The sequence below is a fragment of the Emydura macquarii genome, unplaced genomic scaffold, assembly GCF_026122565.2.
Source record: "Emydura macquarii macquarii isolate MOO-44397 ecotype Brisbane River unplaced genomic scaffold, CSIRO-AGI_Emac_v2 contig_1790, whole genome shotgun sequence".
NCBI lineage: Eukaryota > Metazoa > Chordata > Testudines > Chelidae > Emydura > Emydura macquarii.
Window position 1 is genome coordinate 17816785 of NW_027131927.1, and position 22270 is coordinate 17839054.

A 22270-nucleotide genomic window follows, 5' to 3' on the forward strand; every position below is an offset into this window, starting at 1 on the left:
GTGATCAGCCCTAACATCAGCCCTGTCACCAGACCAGATTCAGAGAACAGAAGTGTGCTGTCTGACTGGAGCAAGGAGGGGAAATGTGGACATGAAGCTGATGGGAGCAGGAAAAAAAAGTCCACAGAGTGTGCTGCATGTTGGTATCAACGACGCTGCTAGATTCTCACTGGAACAGATAAAGGATGATTACCCTTGGCTGGGTAGGAGGCATAAAGAAGTGGAAGCTCAGGTGATTTTCAATAGAATGCTTTTGGTCCCTGGAGAAGGAAAGTGAAGGTGAGTCAAGTTAATGAAGATCAACAGATGGCTCAAGGATTGGAGCTAGGAAAAGGATTTTGGGATGGCTCACCACTGGAGGCATTGGCCGGAAGAAGATTCGTCTCGACTGATGAACTCTACTTTAGTACATGGGGTATTAGTCTTTTGGGATTAAGGCTGGCACAATTGATAGGAAGGGGTTTAAACTGGGAGATGTTGGGAGAGACTCACGAGATCTCTATACCTCACTTCAATACACAGTAACAGGAAAATCTGCTAGATGAAGATAAAGTGAAGGATAACAGAACACACTCAGTTTTTTAGTTCGTGGAGGTTTGAAATGGGTGACATGCTTGCACACCAATGCAAGAAGTCTGGGCAATAAACTGGAGGAATTGGAATTTCTGTTGTAGGAGGTCCAACCAGATACTGTTGGGATTACAGAAGCATGGATGAATAGCACTCTTGACTGGAATACCCTTCAATACCTGTATGTGCTACTTAGGTGGTTGGGTAATGCTGTTGTATATCAGCAAAACAGTAAACCATAAAGAAATAAAAAGTGATAATATGGAAAAACAGAATCTATTTGTGTCACAATAACTTTGGAGATGGATTGTAAAAGAGATTCTGCTGGGATAGCATTAGGGGTCTGCTATAATCCCCCAGGATCAGACTTGGATATGGTGGCTCTTTAATATTATTAGAAAGCGAAAGAGAGATGTGTGCGCACACACGCAGACACTTTTGGGAATTGTCATAATTGGAGACTAACTTCATGAATATAGATTAAAGAATAAATGCTATTAATACTGATAGGGCCCAGTTATTCCTGGATGTGATAGATGAGAGTTCATCAGTTTATCACTGAACAAAGAAAGGGTGATGCAATTCTAGACTTGGTGTTAGTAAATAGTGAGGACATCAATAGAAGAGCTGGTCATACAAAATAAGGGTTGGTTCATGTGATCACAAATTGATTCAGTTTAATTTAAACTGAAGGATAATCAAAACCAGGTCATCAGCTATGATTTCTGATTTCAAAACAGCAGAGTTTGGGAAATTAGAGGAATTAGCTAATGAAGTCAGCTGGACTGAAAGAGCTCAAGGATTTAGATACACAGGAGGCTTGGAATTTCTTCAAATCAGCTATACAAAGATTACTGAAACTTGCATTCCAAGAAAGCGTTTGTGGGGGGAACAAGTAGGGAAAGGTTCCAGACCAAGCTGAATGAATAATCACCTTATAAATATTGTTAGAAGTATGCAAAAATGTTGAAGTATAGGAAATAGAAAAAGGGGTTGGTCAGAAAAGAAACCTCCATTATGGAGGTTAGAAAATGTTGGAGTAAAGTGAAAATTGCTAAAAGTCAAGCTGAACTAGCTCTTGCCAAGAAAATTTAAAATAAATGAGTTTTTTTTTTAGTTATATAAATAAAATGAGAATAAGGATCGGCCACTATACTATATGGATGGGAAGTAGACTAACAGTAACCTGGGTATGGCCCAAAGCTAAATGAATATTTTGCCTTGGTTTTCAATGAGGATGATAATATGGAACATGTGCCTGATGGCAGAACAGCTGATGGAAATGAGTGTCAAGAAATGAAAGTTATCACATCTGAGATGAAAGAAAAACTTAGTGCTTAGTGCTCTCAGAGCTGAGGGGAGGGGACTGGATAATTGCCATCCAAGCTACTGAAAGAACTGGCACGTGAGATTGCTAGTCCGGTAGCAAGGATTTGTAATAAATCTATTTGAGGTTTAACACTTCCTACATTTAAGGAAGTGGGGGATGGGGCAAAGTGATCCAGGCAACTGCAGACCCTGTTTGTCTGAGCTCAGTGGTATGCAAGGTTTTAGAACAAATTGTAAAAGACAAATGTCTAGAGGTAAATGGTAAAGGGGATGTAATTAAACATGGGTTTACAAAAGGCCAGAATAAACTGATCTCCTTCTTTGAGAAAATAACTGATGTTTTTAGATAAGGGAAGTGCAGTAGATCTAATATACTTGGACTTCAGTAAAGCATTTGATATGGTAACACATGGGAAATTGAGTTAAATTAGGGGCAATGGGGATCAGTACAAGCATTATAAGGTGGATAAGGAATTGGTTAAAGGGGAAAGGGCAACAGGTTGTGCTGAAAGGCAAATTATCAGACTGGAGGGAGGTTATTGGTAGAGTTCCTCAAGGCTTAGTCTTGGAACCAGTCTTAGTCAATATTTTATTAATGATCTTGGCACAAAAAGTAAGTGTGTACTAATGAAATTTGTTGATACGAAGTAAGGTGGCATCATCAATACACAGGAGGTTTGGAATATTCTACAAGAAGTTCTGAATTACCTTGAAGATTGGATTGACAGAAATGGGATGAAATTCAATAGTACAAAGTCCAAGGTCTGGTGATAATTTATGCTGCAAGCTGGGGGCTCACCAGTTGGAAGTGACAGAGAAGGAGGGAGACCTGCATGTATGGGTCGATCAAGGATGACTGAGCCACCAGTGTGAAGCAGCTGTGAAAAAGGCAAATGCAATCCTAGAATGGATTAGCCGAGGCACTTCCAGTAGAAATGAAGTATTAATGCTATTGTACAAGCCCTGGTAAGACCTCATCTGAAATACTGTGCATGGTTCTGGTCATTCATGTTGAAGAAAAGTTCATTTTAAACTAGAACAGGTGCAGAGAAGTGCTACTAAGAGGATTGAGGGAATGGAGAGGAAATGAGAGGAAATTGAAAGAACTTTGCTTGTTTAGCTTAGCAAAAAGAAGGCTGAGAGAGGATATGATTGCTCTCTATACATACATTGGGTGTGAAGAGCTATTTAAATAAAAGGAGAAGGTTGGCACAAGAACAAATGGTTAGAAAGCTTCTTCTAATTTCAAGCCTGAATTTGTCCATACCAGTTTATATCCATTGGTGGGTGAGGTTCTCGAACAGCCCCTGATAGGAGTTTGGGAGGTGGGGGAGACACAAAGAACTTAATTTTAAGAGAAATGGACAAATGCGAGAGCAATTGTATGCCAGGCACGATTATCATGGTAGGGGCCAGGACTCTCAGCCACAGGGCTCGCTTCTGGTTTGTCTTAGGTTTCTAAAAGCTCATGCTTCAGGGTATCAGCCGGCCTCTGGCAGGGATTAGTAAGGGATTTCTTCCCCTTCCTCCCCCACAAATGTATTCTGGAAGGGTTTTTAATCTCCCTCTTCTGAAGCATCAGGATTGGTGACAGCTGAAGATGGCTAGTGGATTTGTGGGCGAGAGCTCTGTGGTGGCATTGAGCATTCTCTGTCTTAAGCAATTGACTGAATGGTTCTTGCTCACATGCTCGGGGTCTAACTGATCACCATAGATGGGATTGGGAAGGAATTTTCGCCGCAGGTCAGATTGGCAGCGACCTTGGGTTTGTTTTTTTGCCTTCCTCTGCAGTTTGTGGGTACAGGTCACTTGCCAGGATTACCTGGGTATGTCTCATTTAATTATTTCCTGCCATTGTGGGGGCCTCAAGCACTGGTGTACCTTGGCCCCTCCTATTCTCTGCCTGTGGCATATAGTAGTCTATTCTCCTGTGGGCTATAATGCTTTGGGCTGATTTTGGTTGTTAGGTTTAGTGTGCAGCTGCTGGATGGTGTTGGTGGCCTGTGCTGTGTGAGGGGTCAGACTGGCTGATCTGGTGGTCCCTTCTGCCCTTAAACTCTGTTTAAACTCAACTTGCCCTGTCTGCATGATAAGTTTAAAATGTGAGTATTCACTAGGGAGGTTTAAACTATTTTTGTGTTCTAGATGGAGGTGGTGTCTTCCCATGGCATCTGTGGTTTCCCATGACCTGCCAGGATAGCCAATACCAGGAAAATGAAAGCTAAATTGCTAGAAAAGAGAACCTGAGAAAACATGACAAGAAGCTAGAGGTAAAACAAACCTCCTAAGCACAGATATAAAAAAAAACTTGCTGATGGATCTTAACTTTTTTTAAAACTATTTCATGCCAAGTGTAAAGACTGCTTTTGCCTACAGTGAACTGCTCACTTATGCTGATTGAAGATCTATAGAACAGCAAGCAGCAAAGATTGCTCTTTCATACCTATTTTTTTATTCTGATTCCTCTTGGTGAGACTAGAAAAATCACTAAATGCAATGAAAACATGTGGATGTCTACTTTTGTCTATTTTTTGTTTAGTTCAAGTTAGACCTTGGAACCGTGCTGCTTCTGCAGTCCATGAAAAGTTCTCTGTACTCTGCTATTACAGCTGGGCTACTAGTGACTGCTACAGCTCAAGGATGCATGAGAGTTTTCAGCTGCTCATCACTTGAAACATTCATCTGTCAAGATTACATCTTCTAGGCTTGGTCCTTGCCTGAGGGGTTGTTTTGTCTGAAAGTTTGAAAATGATTCAGTCATTTTTTCAGTATAAGAACACGGGGTGGGGAAAGGAATATATTTTCTCCTTATAAAAAATCTTGCATTGTCTTCCTGAACAGTCTTAGCGTTGAGATGGCTGGGATAGAAAGTTGAAAACCGGCAGGTAGGGAGTATGGGTTTTCTACGAGCACCTTACACATGTGGCTGGTCACCAGTGGAGACTTACCACCTAATGGAGGTAGTCATTTTGCTCAGGTAGAGTTCTCATAAGGGCTAGGTTTAAAGTTTGCAGGCATGTCATTGCACATAAAGCCTTATTTCTTGTATCTTGGAACTCCTGAGTGCTTGGACATGCAACCGGATTATTGTTTTCAAACAGGTTTTTTTAATGGCATTTGCAATTTAGGGGTGATTCGTAGATCCCAGCTGCTGTTTGAAGTTCATATTGCAACAGTAAACCAGTCGGCTTTTTATGATTGGTGTCTGGCTAGGGGGTTGCAAACTCTCCATTTGGAAGCAGACCAGGACACTGCTGTCCATGCTTTTGTTATTTTAAGATTATCCTCTTCCGTGCATTCCACGTGGGGCTACACCTTAAAACAATTTGCTGATTGATGCTGTTGCATTCTGCACGAGCTTGCTTATTGAGCAGGGCACTTTGCTTGGTGCACACAATCCTAGTGCTCTCTGATCTGCACTGACCTGCCCTTTGGCCTCCGGGTGGAGTTTAAGGTGTTTGGTTATGAATGATGAAGCCCTAAATGGCCTGGACTGGCCTACCTGAAGGAAATCTCTCCTCGGGCTGTACGGCCACAGCGGTGAAGAGGCACTGAAGCTGGATTCCCCCTTCTTATCCAAGAGTGGATCCCCCTTCTTATATAAGAGAAGGTATGGCTCCCGTTGGGTTTTTTGGGGGGGTGGAGGGTGGGGGCTCAAACCCTGACTTGTTTCACCCTGCAGCCCGAAGAAGCCCAAATGTGATGACCTTCCAAGCATATTTGATAGGGTTTTTGGAGAGGGTGAAGGGTAAGCAAAGGAATGGACAGAAAAGAGTGTTTTGTGGATGGATGGCTGATTGATTTGCTTTCGGAATTATTTTAGTGCTGCTGGGATTTTGTTGTATTACTGATTGTTAGTGTGTCTAGAGCATTACCTTTATTCTCTACATCTAAATAATGGAAATCTATATTATTTATATGTTTGAAATGAAGCCCAACAAGATCCTGGTTGTTACGGAGACCAGGAATGTCCAAAATTTACTAACCCGAGGGCCTCATTGACAACCTGCCAGGAGCCGGAGGTCTGCACCTAATAGCAGATTAACTGCACCTGCCTTCATAGGAGGGTAGGTGTTGTGCTTGGAGTCCTGCTTTCAGCTCTGTGTGTCCCTCTGCTAACCTCTCTGGGCCTTAGGATATGTCTGCACCACCGTTGGGAGGTGTAATTCCCTGTGCGCCTTGGCAGACGAACACTATAAATTGCAGTCTGGCTGCAGTGATGGGTGGTTGCTGTGGGTAGCCCCCCAAATATGTCCCCATGGGATCTGGTGCGATTATACTCCAATGGCTAGCCCAACCTGCTGTTTTGGCCACTGTGGCCACACTGCTATTTTTAGGTGCTAGCATGCAGCAGAACTAGTGCATGTCTATCTGTCTCTTTGCGGGGAATTAAACTGCCCAGCTGGGGGTGCTAATGCCTCCTTATTTCACAGGGCAAGTGTGAAAATAAATGTATTAATGGGTGGGTGGTATTCATGTTAGAGTGATGAGTGCCAGAGAAAAGTCTGGAAATGAATAATTCTTTGAGAATCCACTGAGATCTCTGGTCTCCGCATATAATGGGCTGGGGTGCTGGAATCAAAGTCCCTGGAGCTAAATGCCTGTAGGAAGGGTGAGAAGGGCTGCATTTTGAGATAGGTTTAGACAGCCTTTTTAGGGAAGCAATGACATTCTGACCTGTTTCTCTACAGAAATACAGTTTGGGAATAAATAATGTGCCTGAAGTGAATAGTTTTTTTTCTAGTCATGGAAGCCAAGGGGAAAGAGCACTTGGACCCCAGGCTGGCTTACAACAGGCTTTATTCTGGTGCCTGAGACTGCAAAATGTTGGGGCTTTTTAAATGTATAACTAAATCAGAGTGTTAAAGTACACTTCCACTCTGAAAACTGACCCTGTGAAAAGTGGGACAGAGGGGCACCATATTATTTCATGGTGGTTTCTGAATCAAATATGCTTGTTTTACAAGGAAAACCGTTTTTCCTGCCATCTATCAATACCGCACATCCTTGCCTGGGAGAGATTTTGCAGGCCAAGTTAGACTCTCATTCATGCCTGTGCAATCCCACTGATTGTCCATGTAATTGGAACTTGGTAAACGTTTTGATGCACAAGAAGGAATCAAATCCAGCTTAGTCTTCTGGGATTGTTGCCTTTTGGAGGGCTAATGACGTAAAAAGCTTTGTTTGTAATTCTAGTCAGAACAGGACATATGCTGAGCACTTGGCAGGATGGTGCAGTGGGTGGTGCCCTAGTTTGGGACTTCAGATCTGGGTTCAATTACCTGCTGTACCTCAGATCTCCTGTGTGACCATGGGCAGGTTACTTAACTTCCCCATCTGTACAATGCAGATAATGGCACTGCCATGCCTCATGGGGATGGTCTTAGGCTAAACACATTGAAGACTGCCACAATATCTGAGCACCTTAATGAGGGTCGTAAGTGCTTCTCCAAAGCAATACACAAAATAAACTAATCATTAGAGCACTCTTGTGAAGAAAACTAGAGATGGCACCCAAGTCAAACCCTTGCATCCCAATGCTCTTGAGGGGAGTTTAGACCCAGATAGGAACTTCTCAGGGGGTACTTGTTTCCATGATGTAGTAAAGAATATTGGGTTCCACACACTGACTTAGACCCACTTCTATTTAGCATCTCCCATTTTACTGATGGGGGAACCCAGACAGAGAGGCTTAAGTCTCTTACCTGAGCTCATACAGCAAATCTATAGCAGAGCCAGGGTTTTCAGCCCTGTGCTTAGCTCATGCTGCTTCGCATGAATGGTTAGGGTTAGTTTCTGGATCCAAAGGGTTATCTGGCGTGCTCCTTCCTGTCACAAACTGTGCTGCGGCAGAGGCTCTAAGACTCCTGTTAACTCTTTGCCTGTAAAGGGCATATTTAGCTCATCAGGTTACAGCGAGGGGTGAGTCAGTCCCAAGTTTTAGTATCGGGCTCAACTGAGGAAGGGGAGTGGAGGCAGGGGCTGTGAAAGGCTCTGAGGAATTTCCTCTGAGCTGGGTGGGGGGAGCCCTACAAGGAGACAGCACTCCAGAGCAGGAGGTGTGATGTCCGCAGCCCCGTGACACACCTTGACAAATGGGAAAGGTAGGGACAGTCCAGGGGAGTGGCGAGGGATTGTAAGGAGAGCTGCTGAGCTGCCTCACGGGGCTGCAACCCAGTGGAGAGGGCAGGCCGGGGTTCTCCTGCCCCTCTCTCCTCATGAGGAGAAAAGTACAAGCCTTGGGACTAAAAGAGGCAAAGACTGGTGAGCTCTGGCTGGGGGCTGAGAGCCTAGCATGGAGGCCATTAGGCTGTGGCATTTTTCTGTTTGGACTTTGCTACAGTGGAAGGGGACCAGACTCGTAAGGTGGCCTGGCAATGTCCCAGGAGCTGCAGGTTGCTGTGGAAACAGAATGGCAGACAAAATGGGGCACTAGAGTAGAAGGGCCCTGCAGCACCTGGTCCTGGCTGGAGGGGGCACTCCACTGGTATAGTTCTTCCCCGCCCCACTACCACCTCTGCACACACCTTTCGTGGCCAGAGGGAAGGGAGCCAGAACCCAGAATCCTGCAGCTTGCAAGCACTGGGGGCGGGAGAAAGAGGCCAATGCTTAGGAATTGGATCCAGCCTAACCGAAGTTGTTGCGAGTGCTCTCACATGCTCCTCCTTCTGTAGTGCTGAGAGCAGGCACTAGGCAGTGCATACTGTGACCCCCTCCATCAGAGATCTCTCCTATAGTGCCTGCCTCTGTCTTGTGCATGCAAAAAGACCTCCCAGTCAGTGCAGGCCCTCTGAACCTCTACCTCCCTTGGTCGTGGCTTTAATAGCGAGGCTAGAACCCTTAAAGCACAGTGCTTTTTGGTGCTGCTTTGGGCTTTTTCAGTGCTGCCATATTCCTTCTAGGATCATATTAAAAGGCAGAGTGCATCCATGAGTAGGGGGAGAAGTCAGATGTTTCTTGCTGAACACAGTGCTTCAGTGCTCATGGATCCCAGGAGCAGCACAAGCTTCTCAAGCAGACCATTCACCTGTGAGAGCAGCACCAAAAAGAGCAAACCCTATCATTGTTATTTATTAAGGGACAAGGCTCCCCTGCACAGGAGAGCAATGTGTGGGGCATCACTCCCTTCTGCCCCTTTCACAGATGGGATGTGTGGATGGGCAGGGAATGGGCAGAGCCTACTGATGCAGAAGGGGCAGTAATCTATACATCTGTAGCAAGGTGGAGGAAGCAGGATAGAATTCTGTTTCTGCCCTGCTCCTGGGGTGGTGAACTTTCCGGTGCCTCACCATCAGGGCAGATGGGAAAGTCACATTCCAGCCATAAAGGAGACCAAGCAGAGAGAATACTACCATAAAACATTGAAATGCCCCCTGGACTATTAAGGTTATAGATTATATTGATTAAGGTGCTAAGCTTTTTAAAGTAATCAAGTGACAACTTCCTCTGGCAGTTTCCTTAATCCCTGGTGGTTCCTGATATACCTACCTTGATTAATCCAACATCCCACTTCAGTGCATATGTTTTGAATAATTCCCTTCTGCAGTGATCTGGATGTGAAGGATGGTGATGGAGGTGGCAGGATTTCTCTTGTGGGAAGGACGCAGTATAGGCTGCAATTGTTTCCAAGCCATAGGCAGACCAGAATCCTTCTCTTCAGAGATGCCTAAATCTTTATAGAGATTTCCATAGCACCCCATCTAAAAACTCAGAATGCTGCGTGCCATGTCTTGACACTGCCTCCAAGTTGCCTGTGAGAGTTAAACAGATAAGAAGTGAACAGCTGAGGGGGAAGGGTGGCATGGCCCTCAAAAAGAGGTAATGCATAGTCACACCTCCCACAGGAGGAGCTCCGAGAGAGATTGTCCACGCTGAAGCTCTGTGCTGTCTATACTCTAGGACCTCATAAGTGCATGGCCTTTCTTGGACACTGAAGGTAACTATGCACTACCCCCAATTAGATAGGCGGGTAGGTGGATGTTGGAAACAGCCCCCAGTGGATAGTGAATTCCTTGTCTAACTAGAGACAAGTCAGGGAGACCATATTAAGAGGAGCAAACTAAGGGAGTTCCACAGTGGATCAGGGTGTGGTCTCAGCGCAAGAACTGAATAATCATGGTCTATAACTATCGCCTCTAAAATCTGCATAATGTTTTGCAAGCTGCAACCTCTTTGCAGCCGTGAATGGGACAATGCTAAGCTACTTCAGTTTGTGCAGAGCTGCCAAGTTTATGTGACTTCATACTATTGCCACTGAGAGTTTTAATTGAAGCAATTCATTATGATACAAGCAAAGGCCTAAAGCAAGTTACAGACAAGGGGAATGGAGGTGTATGCAAACACAGGAGAGCAAAGGCTTTATTACACTCAAGCCTCCAGCAGCTTAGTAAGTGGTCCTGTAATTAAAACGTTGTCGTTTCTTTTTATCTCCCAACAGTTGCATGGATTTACAGCCCTATGCACTAATTAAATCTACAGAGTGAATTAACAAAGCACTTTGGTGTAGACTTACTAAATACTAGTATCTGGAGCAGTGAGAAACTAGTTACACAGTTTAGGAAGAAAGTTCTTCCGGGTGAAATTCACTTCTGTGCAGAAACACAAAGACAAGACCAAGGCATCATTTAACCCTGCAAAACAGAGTGTTGCTAACTCCCAATTTTTATTTGGCCATCTTTTATCATTAGGGAAAGGTCTAAAACTTGGGCAAAATACCACCAGCTCATCTAAAGAGGCTGCAGAAAAGCATGGGGTAGGGGAGGATGAACAGCTTGGCACGATGTGTAATACAAATTAATAATAGGTTAATAGGTTAATACACATTTCTGTGTGTAATATTATGCATGAGCTATCCCATTGAACTCCATGGGACACTGACATACACAAAAGTATTCATGTACAGAAGTGTTTGCAGGTTAGGCCTAGGTATTTAGGCATTGGATTTAGGAGCCTAATTCTCGTTTTCAAAAGGGATTTACACACTTAAGAGTCTAAATCTGGGCCTTAGTCCTTTTAATAAACACCAGAGTCATTTACTCTTGTATTGTTGTAGCACCTGATAGGGCCTCGCTCCATGACTGTGGCCTTTGTGCAAGGCTCTGTACACACGCCGTGAAAAGAAAGTCCATGCCCTAGACAGCTTTCTGTGTCCATCTCCACTGTAATTGGATGTATGATTTTGCAGTTCAGGCTAGGCAGGCAACCCTTCGCCTGGTTTGAAACTAGACAGGCCTGTTTTTGTAAGTCTTCTCCCTGTCTGGCACAGATATAAAGCCAAATGTGATTTTCCTTCTCCAGTATCATTGTGGAGTGCACATTTGTCAGAGCATGCCAGTTGTGCATGCCAGTTGTCAGCGCTCACTGCTTCACTGCTTCACCCCATTGGCAAGGTGCATGTGCGGTCATGCTGGCGGGGGTGGGGTCATGCCATTCCAGAAGTTCATACAACCAAGGGAACCAGATGTCCTGTATTCTGGGGATGCGTCAGGGGCCTCAGCAACACAAATATGTACCTTCCTCAGGGAACTGGGTGGGCTTGCTGCTGCTGCATGTTCATTATTTTTAACATGCTGGCTAGATTAAAGCCGGGGTGGGCACACTTACCCTACCTGCAATCACACCTCCAATTGCATGGTAGACAAACTGCAGAAGTTGTCTGCATGACGCTGCCGTCCGCACTATGGGGTTGTGAATTGGGGCGCACCCTAATACGTTGGGTTCTAAGTGCCCTACATATATCCTGCTAAGAGGTATCTAGTTCACATTGATTTAGTCCCGTTTCTAACTGGACTGTGTTAGAAACAGGACTACATCCATGTGAACTTGCGACCTTTTAGTTCAAGGCAGTTGGGACCAAGTGGGGCACTTAGAGTATAACAGCTTAGAGTGCTGTACAGTTCACACCTTCCTAGTCCAGCTTGTGGTGCCATGTCATCAAGCCAAGAGACAACAGGTGGATACAATGAACAGATAGTGGAGCCACAAGGTAATAGACATTAGTTATTAATGCACAAATCTCTGATGACAGCACACCAGCTGTCTAGTGCTTACAGTGTTTTGTAGGCATCAAGGCATTCTAAGGAGAGATTTGAAGGAAATTAATGTAGTGGCCTCTGGATTTTTACTGCTTGTTCCTCTCCTGCATAAAGAAGCAAGCAGGAAGATGCTGCTTCTTATTAAGTTGAATTAGTTGTTTGTATACAGCTTTGAAAATGTGAAGCGCTAAATAAATGCAGGGAAATATCCTTATACTTATTCTTTTAATTTTCTACTTCTTGATGGGTTTGAATGCCCCTTCCCTTCTGAGTTGCAGAACAACTCCAGCACCACAGCTAGTTTGATCATAATTGGATGATGACTGTATTCAGAACCATGAATAGGGGTGATACAAAATGAGAAGGGTGAGCATTAAAACAACGAAGATCCTTGATAGGAGAGTTAGTTCAACTGCATAAACCCTATTTATGTACTTATTATGTATAATTAACATGATCAGTTAGCCTCTATATGTTCTTCCTTATTAACTGTCGTTATTGGCTGAAAGTGATGATATCACTCTTGTCAAAGCCTCATCACAGACATTGATCATCAAGTTAGAAAGGGCACTTTAATGGCCTTATTAAAATGAATTATTTGCACCTGCTGTCCAGGCTTCCCTGATGAGTGCCCTTAACGTCAGTGTAATTTGACATTCTCCTTAGTCATAGCAGGCAGTAAAATTATGAATGGCAGAACCCCAGGGATAAAATGAGATCTAACTTGTAACTTCACTCAGAACTCAACATGAAACACTTTTGATTATCAGAAATGTCTGAATTACATTCACTCTCACAAGTTTGGTTTTCACTGCTGGAGATTTCTTTACTTAGTTCATGGCAGAACTTATGCAGGAAGGCTGTATTTGAGGCATTTCTGGCCCCACTGAAAAGAGGAAGGAGCAGAAAGCTTATTTTCTTGAGCTTGCTAACTCAGTATTGAAGTCCCAAGTGCCTCAGACAATAGAGCCTCAGTCAGCTACAAACTTTGGGATATTTGCAAAATTCATTGGGCATAAACTCCTCAGTGTTAACACATGTAGGCCTTGCTGGAGCCCTAGGCATAACTAACTGTGTGAACCAAAGACTGTGAACCAGAGTAGGCCTGGCCTTGGCAAAATAACAACACAGTAGGTATTGACTAACCAAGTAAGCACATTCCTGAGTGGAGAGAGTGATACAAGAACACCCAGAGTTCTCAAGTATATGTGAACACATTCTTGAGAGATGGTTACAGGAACACAGCGACCCCTCATAAGATAAGGGTGGGATGTCAGGATAATGGATAAGGATATTTTGTTCGAACTAGCAGGTACGAGGGAGTGGTAACTAACCACATCAGGAGTGTGATTCGTAACTTGTTTGTATCAGTGTATAAAAGGAGAAGTAAAAGGATGGGCACCTTTGTCCAGTCTAGGGGGCAGCATATTGGTGTGCTGACCAAGCTGGTACCATTGTCATGGGAATACATGTTGGTGTACCTGGAATCATAGAGCCGGAGTGCTAGTACTGTGCTTTGTCAACAATAAACGTGGCTGAGCACCTTCGCTACCCACCGAGCCTGTGGTCTTTCCTTATGAGTAACATCGAGGTCTGATGGATTAGCAGAGTGCACTATCTGTTCATGAAGTGAACGCCAGAACTCCAAGCACTGAGCAGCTTTAACAGAAATGACATTCCTCAGCACTTAGCAACCCACCTCATCAAGCCCTCAGAATGCTACCCCTTCCTACTTATCCACATGGGAACCAATGAAACTGCCAAGAATGATTTTGAGTGATTCGCTGCAGACTATGGGAAAAAGGATAAGAGTCTGGGGTGCAATTGGTGGTCTCCTCCATCCTTCCTGTTGGAGGAAAAGGCCCGGGCAGGGACTGTCTAATTATGGTATTAAATGCATAGCTACATAGGTGCTGTCAGCAAGAGGACTTTGGCTTCTTCGACAACAAGCTGATGTTCTAGGAAAGAGGATTACTGTGCTGGGATGGGCTCCATCAATCAAATATTGGGAAAAGAATCTTTGGATATCGTCTGGCTAACCTGATGGGACCTAGTTTATATCTGGAGGATGAAGGGGGTAATCACTAGCATCCAGCATGGATTTACTAAGAACAAATCATGCCAAACCAGCTTGATTTTCTTCTCTGACAGAGTAACTGGTTTGTTGGATGAGGGAATGTGATGGACATAATATACCTGGATTTCAGCAAGGTTTTTGACACAGTCCTAGATGATTCTAGAGAAATGCCGGTTTGGCAGAATGACCATTAAGTGGATAAATAATTAGTTAAACAACCGCAAACAATGAGTAACTATTAATGGAAGGATATCAGATTTGTGGGAGGTCTTAAGTGGGGTTCCAAAGGGATCTGTTCTGGGTCCAGTGTTGTTTAATATTTTTATTAATGACCTGGATGTATGAATAGAGAGCACATAGATCAAATTTGCAGATGAGACAAAAGTGGGGGAGGGGAGGTTGCCAACATTTTGGAGGATAGAGCTAAAATTCAGTGGGATCTTGATAAATTGAGAACTGGGTGATAGACAACAAAATGAAATTCAACAAAGACTAATGTAAGGTGCTACGCTTAGGGAAGAAAAACTAAATGCATAAATACAGAATGAATGATAACTACTTTGGCAGCAGCACCACCAATAAGGATCTGGGAGTTGTGGGTGGATCACAACCTCAATATGAATCACAATGCGATGCTGTTGCAAAAAAAGCAAGTGCAATTTTAGGTTGCATTAACAGAGGCACAGCATGCAAGTCATGAGAGGTGATATCACTCTATGTGGCGCTGGGTAGGCCTCAGCTGGAGTACTGTGTCCAATTCTGGTCACAAATATATAGAAAGGATGTAAAGAAACTGGAAAGGATCCAGAGGTGAGCGACAAAGTTGATCAAAGGGATGGAATGCAAGCCATATGAGTAAAGGCTGAAGGAACTGGATATGTTTAGTTTGGAAAAGAGGAGATTAAAGGGGGACATGATAGAGGTCTTCAAATACTTGAAAGGCTGCCATAAAACAGATGGAGAAAAAGTAGTTATCTCTTGCCACAGAGGGCAGGACAAGAGGCAATGGGTTCAAACTACAGCATAGCAGATTTAGATTAAATTTCAGGAAAAAATTCCTAACTGTAAGAACAGTAGGACAATGGAACAGACTGTCTAGGGAGGTTGTGAAGCTCCTTTCCGGGAGGCTTTCAAAAAGAGGCTGCATAGCCATCTGTCTTGGATGGTTTAGACACAACAAATCCTGCATCTTGGCAGAGGGTTAAGCCAGGTCACCCTTGTGATCCTTTCTATCATGCTTAATTATGACACTCTGAATAATCTCAAATTTGCTCATTGCTAGTCAAAATGGCACCACTCACACACAATGGCACTATATAAATCCATAGTATACCCACACTTTGAATATTGTGTATAGTTCTGGTCGCCCCATCTCAAAAAAGATATATATTAAAATTGGAAAAGGTATAGAAAAGGGCAGTAAAAATGAGTAAGGGTATGGAACAGCATTCATAGGAGAAGAGATTAAAAAGACTGGGACTTCATCTTATAACAGAGACAGCTAAGAGTAGATATGATAGAGGTCTATAAAATGATGAACGGGGTGGAGAAAGTGAATAAAGAAATGTTATTTACACCTTCACATAACAGAAGAACCAGGGGGTCACCCAATGAAATTAATAGGCAGCAGGTTTAAAACAAACAAAAGGAAGTATTTCTTCACACAATGCACAGTCAACTTGTGGCACTCATTGCCAGGGAATGTTGTGAAGGCCAAAACTATAACAGGGTTCAAAAAAGAACTAGATAAGTTAATAGAGGATAGGTACATCAATGACTATTAGCCATGATGGTCACTAATACAATCCCATGCTCTGGGTGTCCCTAGTCTCTGGTTGCCAGAAGCTGGGACTGGACAACAGGGGATGGATCACTCAGTGATTGACTATTCTGTTCATTCCCCCTGAAGCACCTGGAATTGGCAACTACTGAAAAACAGAATACTAGACAAGCAGGACTGCTGGTCTCATCCAGTATGGCTGTTCTTATGTTCCTTTGTACAAACTTATCCTCATCCAAGAAACCAGCTCTCAGATGGAAGAACCTGTGCAGAAACAGAGATCTAGGTCAGGATCATGCTTCTCTGCACAGATCTGCATCCAAGACAACGAAGAGTCAAAAAAGGTAATGGGGCGTTAAAGAGAGGCACTTATTGGAAGTTTTTGTTCTTCAGCAGACTGAAAATGTTTTGGTGATATTTAGTTTGCAGGACTTCACAAAGAACCAATCAAATGAGCTAGTGGGGCACTCTGGAGATTCACAAGATGCTATGAAAACAAATGAGGCTGGCAGTCTCCCATATTTCACCTGCTGTCCTTGGGAGCCCTGTCACTAACAAGTTCTATTTTGTCAGCAGCTCCTGGAGCACTGGCTGAATGTTACTTTGTAGAAGATGCGCCAGTGAAGAATGGAATTTAATTATGAGCAATTATCTTATAATGAAGAAAATGGGCTTTAAAAAAGAGAGACAGCAGGGTTGTAACTAGTGAGTCTATCAATAAACATCTGCAATAAAAAATGTGGCTCAAAACAATAAGGTATAACGACACATTAATTTAAGAGGGAAACTTGTTATTGACATCTGTGTGTATCTTTGCTTCTTCTACTCAGAATTACTTTGACATTAAAACTGCATCAATTAGAACTAGGTCTACACCTGTATATAGTGGGAGAGGGAGAGAATAATTAAAAGGAACACATTTCAGCATAGTGAGGCAACTTCTGCTCTCATTTACAGTGAACTAATAAATCCAGTGTAAGTGAGAGCAGAATTTGGCTTAATCTTTAACACTGTTGTAAAATATTTACATAGAAATGAAGCCTTCTTTTATTAAGAAATCATACAAATTTTGTAGCTCTTATATATCCAAGCTACAAATCCCTGAACAGAAAGAGGCGTTTGGAATGTTTATGGCAAAGGGCCATCCTCAGGCAGTGTAAATTGCTGTAATCCATTGACTTTAATGGTGCTTAACTGATTTATACTAGTTGAGGATCTGGCCTAAAAGATATTTATTGGGATACTACAGACAGAGTGTGTGTGCCTGTGTCGCTGCTCCTCAATTTATATTTTAAATCTCTGCCTCAGTCCACCCCCATTGCCTACAACAGATGCTTGAAATATGGTTCAAGTATTCCTGGCCAGTGATGCGGTTTCTTATCTTAATTCAAACCAATGGCTGGACCTGTTACCCTAAGATTCTAGCAGACTATGGTTCAAGACAGCAACGACTAGTGTTTAGTGTCCAGCTGCCTGAGTTGGTCCAGTTTTTAGATGGAAATAGTTTCTTCTTGTCTTCTGTGTGAATTGCCGAGAGCCATTCATGTGACACCTGACAGCAGAGAACATAAAGGTCACCGCTCTCAAGCCATCAGAAGAGGCAGCTGCAAAAAGAATGAGCTCTGACACTGTTTGCACTGCAGTGTTATGACATGAAAGCCTCCATGTTATGCTCTGTCCGAGGCTGCTCGTTCATGAATGAGAGATTCAGTGTTGAGAGAGTCTGCATTAAAATTTGCAGAGTTATCATTTATGGTCAATGGGAGAAGATTTTTGGGGCATGAAATCCACTTGCCAGTGCACAGAGATGTCAGGAATGGAGTGTGTAGTTTGGGTGGGCCTGTGGAATTTTTATGAATAACGCACAGAGCCGTTTGTCCAACACATGCACAGAAATTTCTTCATTGCTTATCATTAATAATAAAAACCATTTCTATAACAATATGACCGTATTCCTATTTGTCAGCTTAACATGATTGCCTGGCCAGTATAACTGATTGGCATGACCTTTTCTATACAAGCAAGCTCAGTCTGTGGTGTAACACTCGACAGATTTACACTCATGGCTCTTCCTCTGATAGAGTGTTTCCTCGCTCCCTACCGTGGCTTGGGGTAAGGTTTGCCCTTGATTCCATAGTAGATTTCCCTTATGCTGGTTCAGGGTGAATAGCCATCATGTTGGACAGATCTCCTAGACCCCAGTTCAGCCAGGCATTTAAGCAGGGGCCTAACTTTAAGCAGTGAGGACATAGGCGCTGACTTTTGTTATTGCCAGGGGGTGCAGCCGGGCAGGGGGGACCTCAGGGGAAGAGATGGAGCAGGGGCGGGACCATGGGGGAAAAGCATAGGCCTAGTTTGACTGCTCTATTTGAAGGGGCACTGTGCAACATGGGAACGACAGAGCCCCCCACCCCTCGGCAAGCCAAGCAGACCAAGTCCTGGGCAGCTTGGCGCTCGCGGAAATGGGGGGGATAGTGGCACATGTCCCCTTGTGCCCCTCCCACAGCTTGACTCTGTTTGGGGGGGCAATGCCCTCTGTCCCAAATTATGTCCATGGGGAAGAAGCCCAGTGGGGTCTCGGTGGAGCATGGGGCCATCGAAGCTGCTGACTCCCCCACTCCAGCTACTCCCCTCAGGGAGCACCTGCTAACCCCACCCCCCGGGAGCTGCCCCAAATGCTGGCAGGTTGGCCCTATGGTTGGCTCGGTAACTTCCAGGATAGGCTCCATGTTGCCACTTGGGTTGGGTTGCACTCATTGCTGTGACCAGATCAGCTCCTCCGCCTCCCGCCGTGGTTCAAATGGCTCCTAGCCCAGCCGACAGCACCTGTGCCCCGTGCTTACCCCGCCCCCTCCCAGCCAGTTGGAGGGCAACCTAAGAGAGCCCTGTGCTGTGGGGCTGCCTGTAAAGGGCTAGGGGGGGCAGGGTTAGCCCCGGGGGTGGGAGTGGTTCTGGCGACTCAGTGCAAGGGGGTTCCCCATGGGGAGAGGTGGGTCAGAGTCCAGTGATAAGCTGGGGAGCGGGGAGGGTCAGTGCTGTGTTTGTTTCTGTGTCACCTCAGGGGGATGATGCAAAATATTGAAAACTGCCCCTCACAATCCCTCTCCCAGAAACATTCCCCACTGAGTGCACTGTTATCCATCTCTCAAAGAACACCGGCTTCTATATGCGCCATGCAGGGTCCCGGGCCTCAGGCTGGAGGAGCTGGTATTTGCTACTCAGCTTCCCGGGTTCATTACTAATCTCCCTGGAGTCCAATGAACTAGGTCACCAGTTAAGAGTCCCCACTCTTTTCCTGCTCCCTCTCGTGCCCTGAGGCATTGAAAGTATCTCCCCCATATTCCTCCCATGTCCCCCTGAAATGCCGTCAGCTGGCACTACAACTATGGATCACTCACTGAATCTGCCTTCCCTGCCCTCCCACACCCCCTTGCAGAATATTCTGCAGGGGGCAGAGATTACAAAATGAGGAGCTGCAGAGCAGAGGAGATTCATGTGCTTTTAAAGCTGAGCTGAGTGTTGCTGAAGGAAATGTGATGGAGGGGTAGGGTGAGCAGGAATGAGGCTCAGCTCTGACGTGTGAGAGCTGACTGCACTAATTGTCCCCATGAACTATCTCCGCACTGGCAGACAACTGATTGTGAAGTGCGGTAAGATGTACTGATGAAAGTGCTATGTAAAAACTAGTTGTTATTTCTCTATCCCTGCATGTTTTCAGGTAACATCCATTGACTGTGGCCTCCCTTTCAATTGATTGGAGCACTTTTTCACATGGGCACAAAGTGCACTCAAGTCAATGGAGGGGCGCTATATTAGAGCGAGCACTCAGTGGCAAGTGGGGTTATAGGCATGTCAGGACACTAGCAAGTAGCTCTACCACATGAAAGGCCAGGGGCGGATTTTCCCCACCCCTCAATTCTCAGTAGTTGTGCAGGCTGCTTTTCTGTTCACCTCAGTGAAGCTCCATTCCCTGCTCACATTCAAGGACACTAATCCATAGCCAGCATCATTCAACTTAAAAACTTATGTGAAGGAAACACTATTCAGAAAAGCAGTAGCCACTGTTGCTGTCTGGTATCTTCACGTATGTGACTGTCTGAAGAATGATGTGGTAGAAGTGGTCATAAATTTGTATTTCAGCCACTCTGGATGCACCTGCTGAGATGCAGGCTACTTCCTTTCCCCCACCTACCATCTTTGGAAGAAGCCAGCAGCAGATGGTTGTGTATTCCCTGAGAGAAGTGTGCCATGACAAGGCTTGCATGAGGCCTAATCCATCTCACTCACCAACAGGCACCTTTGGATAAATTGTTTCTGCAAAGGGCCATGATGCTAGTTAATCTTCCGAGCAGGCTGTTGCGAGCCACAAAGAAATGGGAAGGCAGAGAGAGAGAGAGGGGTGCATACCAAAGAAAAAAGGGGAAAAAAGCAAGCCCAGAAAAAAAAACAGCAGGAAAGAGAGAGAAGAACCAGAAGAGGACAGAGCTGAAGAAGAAAGGAGAGGAAGCGAGGGGAGGGGGAGAAGTAAGGGATTGGAAGAGAAGGAAAAGGTCTGTCTCTTCAAGGGACTTTCTCTTACTACAAACCTGCCTGTTTCTTGTGGCCCCTTTGCTCCAGCTAGGCTGAGGTAAAGGGGGGTGCAGGACAGGCAACAGCCCCCCCAGGGAATTCTCACAGCACAGGTGGCTCCTGTCCCCAGCACAAGGTAAATTCTGCCCCATCCTGGATGTAGTAGTCTTTCTGGGGCAAGCTGGAACATGGGTGGGCTGGACAAGAAGTGAGCAGATATGGGGCAGGGGTTGTGGCCTGAGCAGACCTATACCCTGGCGATTCTGCACCCACAGTCATGGAAGCCAGATACATGCCTAAGTGTATGTTTACAGTGACAGCGGCACTGTTGTCACCGCCCGATCAATTCTGCGGGATCGATTGAGAGGCAGTGGAGGCCCATTCAATCAATCCAGACGTTAATCCACCCCTGCACAAAGAGTAATGCTGCGTCGACCGGAGGGCATTTCCAGTCGGCGCAGTGTAGTGGGGACGCCGTGATAAGTAAAAGTTAGGAAGTCGATGGGAGATACGCAACCTTCTCTATGTAGCTTACATATCTCCCGTCGACTGCCACTGAAATTTGCCAGCAATGTAGACCAAGCCTAAGATAAAATAGAAGTAGGCCCTCCAGCATGTATATATTGACTCTAGGGCATCTGCTTGTGCCATCCAGTCTTTGGGAGATGTGCTTGTATCTTCCCGTTTTAGCTAGAAAAATTCTTTTACTCAAATCTCTTTTATGGGGTAGGAGAGTGTTTATACTACACAAATTGGCAGCTGAACTTGTCCTAGTTTTGTGAGGCTTTTCATGAGGCTTTGAACTCCACAAGCTTTGCTCGTCCCTAGTTTCACAGCATAGAAGATTAGAACCATATTTCTCTTCTCCCCATCATCCGAGTTTGCTGTTCAATTACAAGCCTGAGTAAAATTCCCATTCCTTTGTTGCGCAGGAAAACAGAAGTCACTTAATTGCAGTCCCGTTCAATTCTTTGCTCATGCAGACAACAATAAAAAATTGTTCCTCCAGCTTCAGTTTGCTTTAATTTATTTAAAAAAAACCATCTTCAAGGCACATCCCCTTCTGCCTCCTTTTCTCTGATACATGCAGGGAGCTTACACCAACATCACACCCCAACCCCTCACAGCTCCAGAATAATGTGTTCTGAATAACGGCAATGCCACACAGTGCCATTCTTCATTTCCTTTGATACATTAATGCAGTGGGTTCCCAACCTTTTCTCTGCCGCGGCACACCTCAAGCTCCAGGGACCTTTTCTCCCCACCCCCAGCTGGCAGCTGCAGGAGGGGTGCGGAGGGGCAGAGGAGCCAACCCATTGTTCACAGGAGAGGCGAAGAGAGAAGATAGGGAGATTGAGCTCTGATTGTTTGCCCCGCCCATGGTGGAGGTGCAGGAGTGAGGCAAACGGCCAATCGGAAGGCGGCCCCCCCCCTTATTCTCACATGTACTTTTTCAAAAAATTCCCCAGCACACCTGTTTGGGTCTGATGGCACACTGGTTGGGAAACGCTGCATTAATGTAACGACCACCTCCGTCTTCACACCGGCCCATGCTTAAGTGGTCAGGAGACACCAGCTTTGTGCAGAAACTTAATCTCCCTGCAAGGAAAAATGAAATAAGATGGAGAACTTAATTTTGCTGCACTGAAGTTAGTGGGAGTTTTGCCATTCAGGGCAGAGCAGCAGGGCCTCGGTGCGTGGCTTAAGTGGATGCAGGAAAAGAAGAAGAAAAAGGCTCTACCACCATGCAATGCATCTTTCCCTTTGCCTTTTCCCCTCTCTTATTTCAACCTGCATTTTCTTGTCTTTTCATGTTTAGTTCTTTTCCTGTTCTCCCCCCCCTTTTTTTTCCTCTCTTTTTTTTTATTATTTTATTTTGGGGTGGAGGGTAAAACATTAACTCTTTTTTTT

General features: G+C 44.8%; 2 long non-coding RNA genes across 2 annotated transcripts in view; both read left to right on the forward strand.

Annotated features, from left to right (window-relative positions):
- Nucleotides 1–22270, forward strand: part of LOC137159175 (uncharacterized) — a 92869-nt gene that overhangs the window by 5422 nt on the left and 65177 nt on the right. The window lies entirely within an intron of this gene.
- On the forward strand, nucleotides 4107–16496 carry LOC137159176 (uncharacterized). The gene is made up of 3 exons (XR_010921565.1): nucleotides 4107–4169; nucleotides 15920–16134; nucleotides 16367–16496. It is a non-coding gene; the product is annotated as an uncharacterized lncRNA (long non-coding RNA).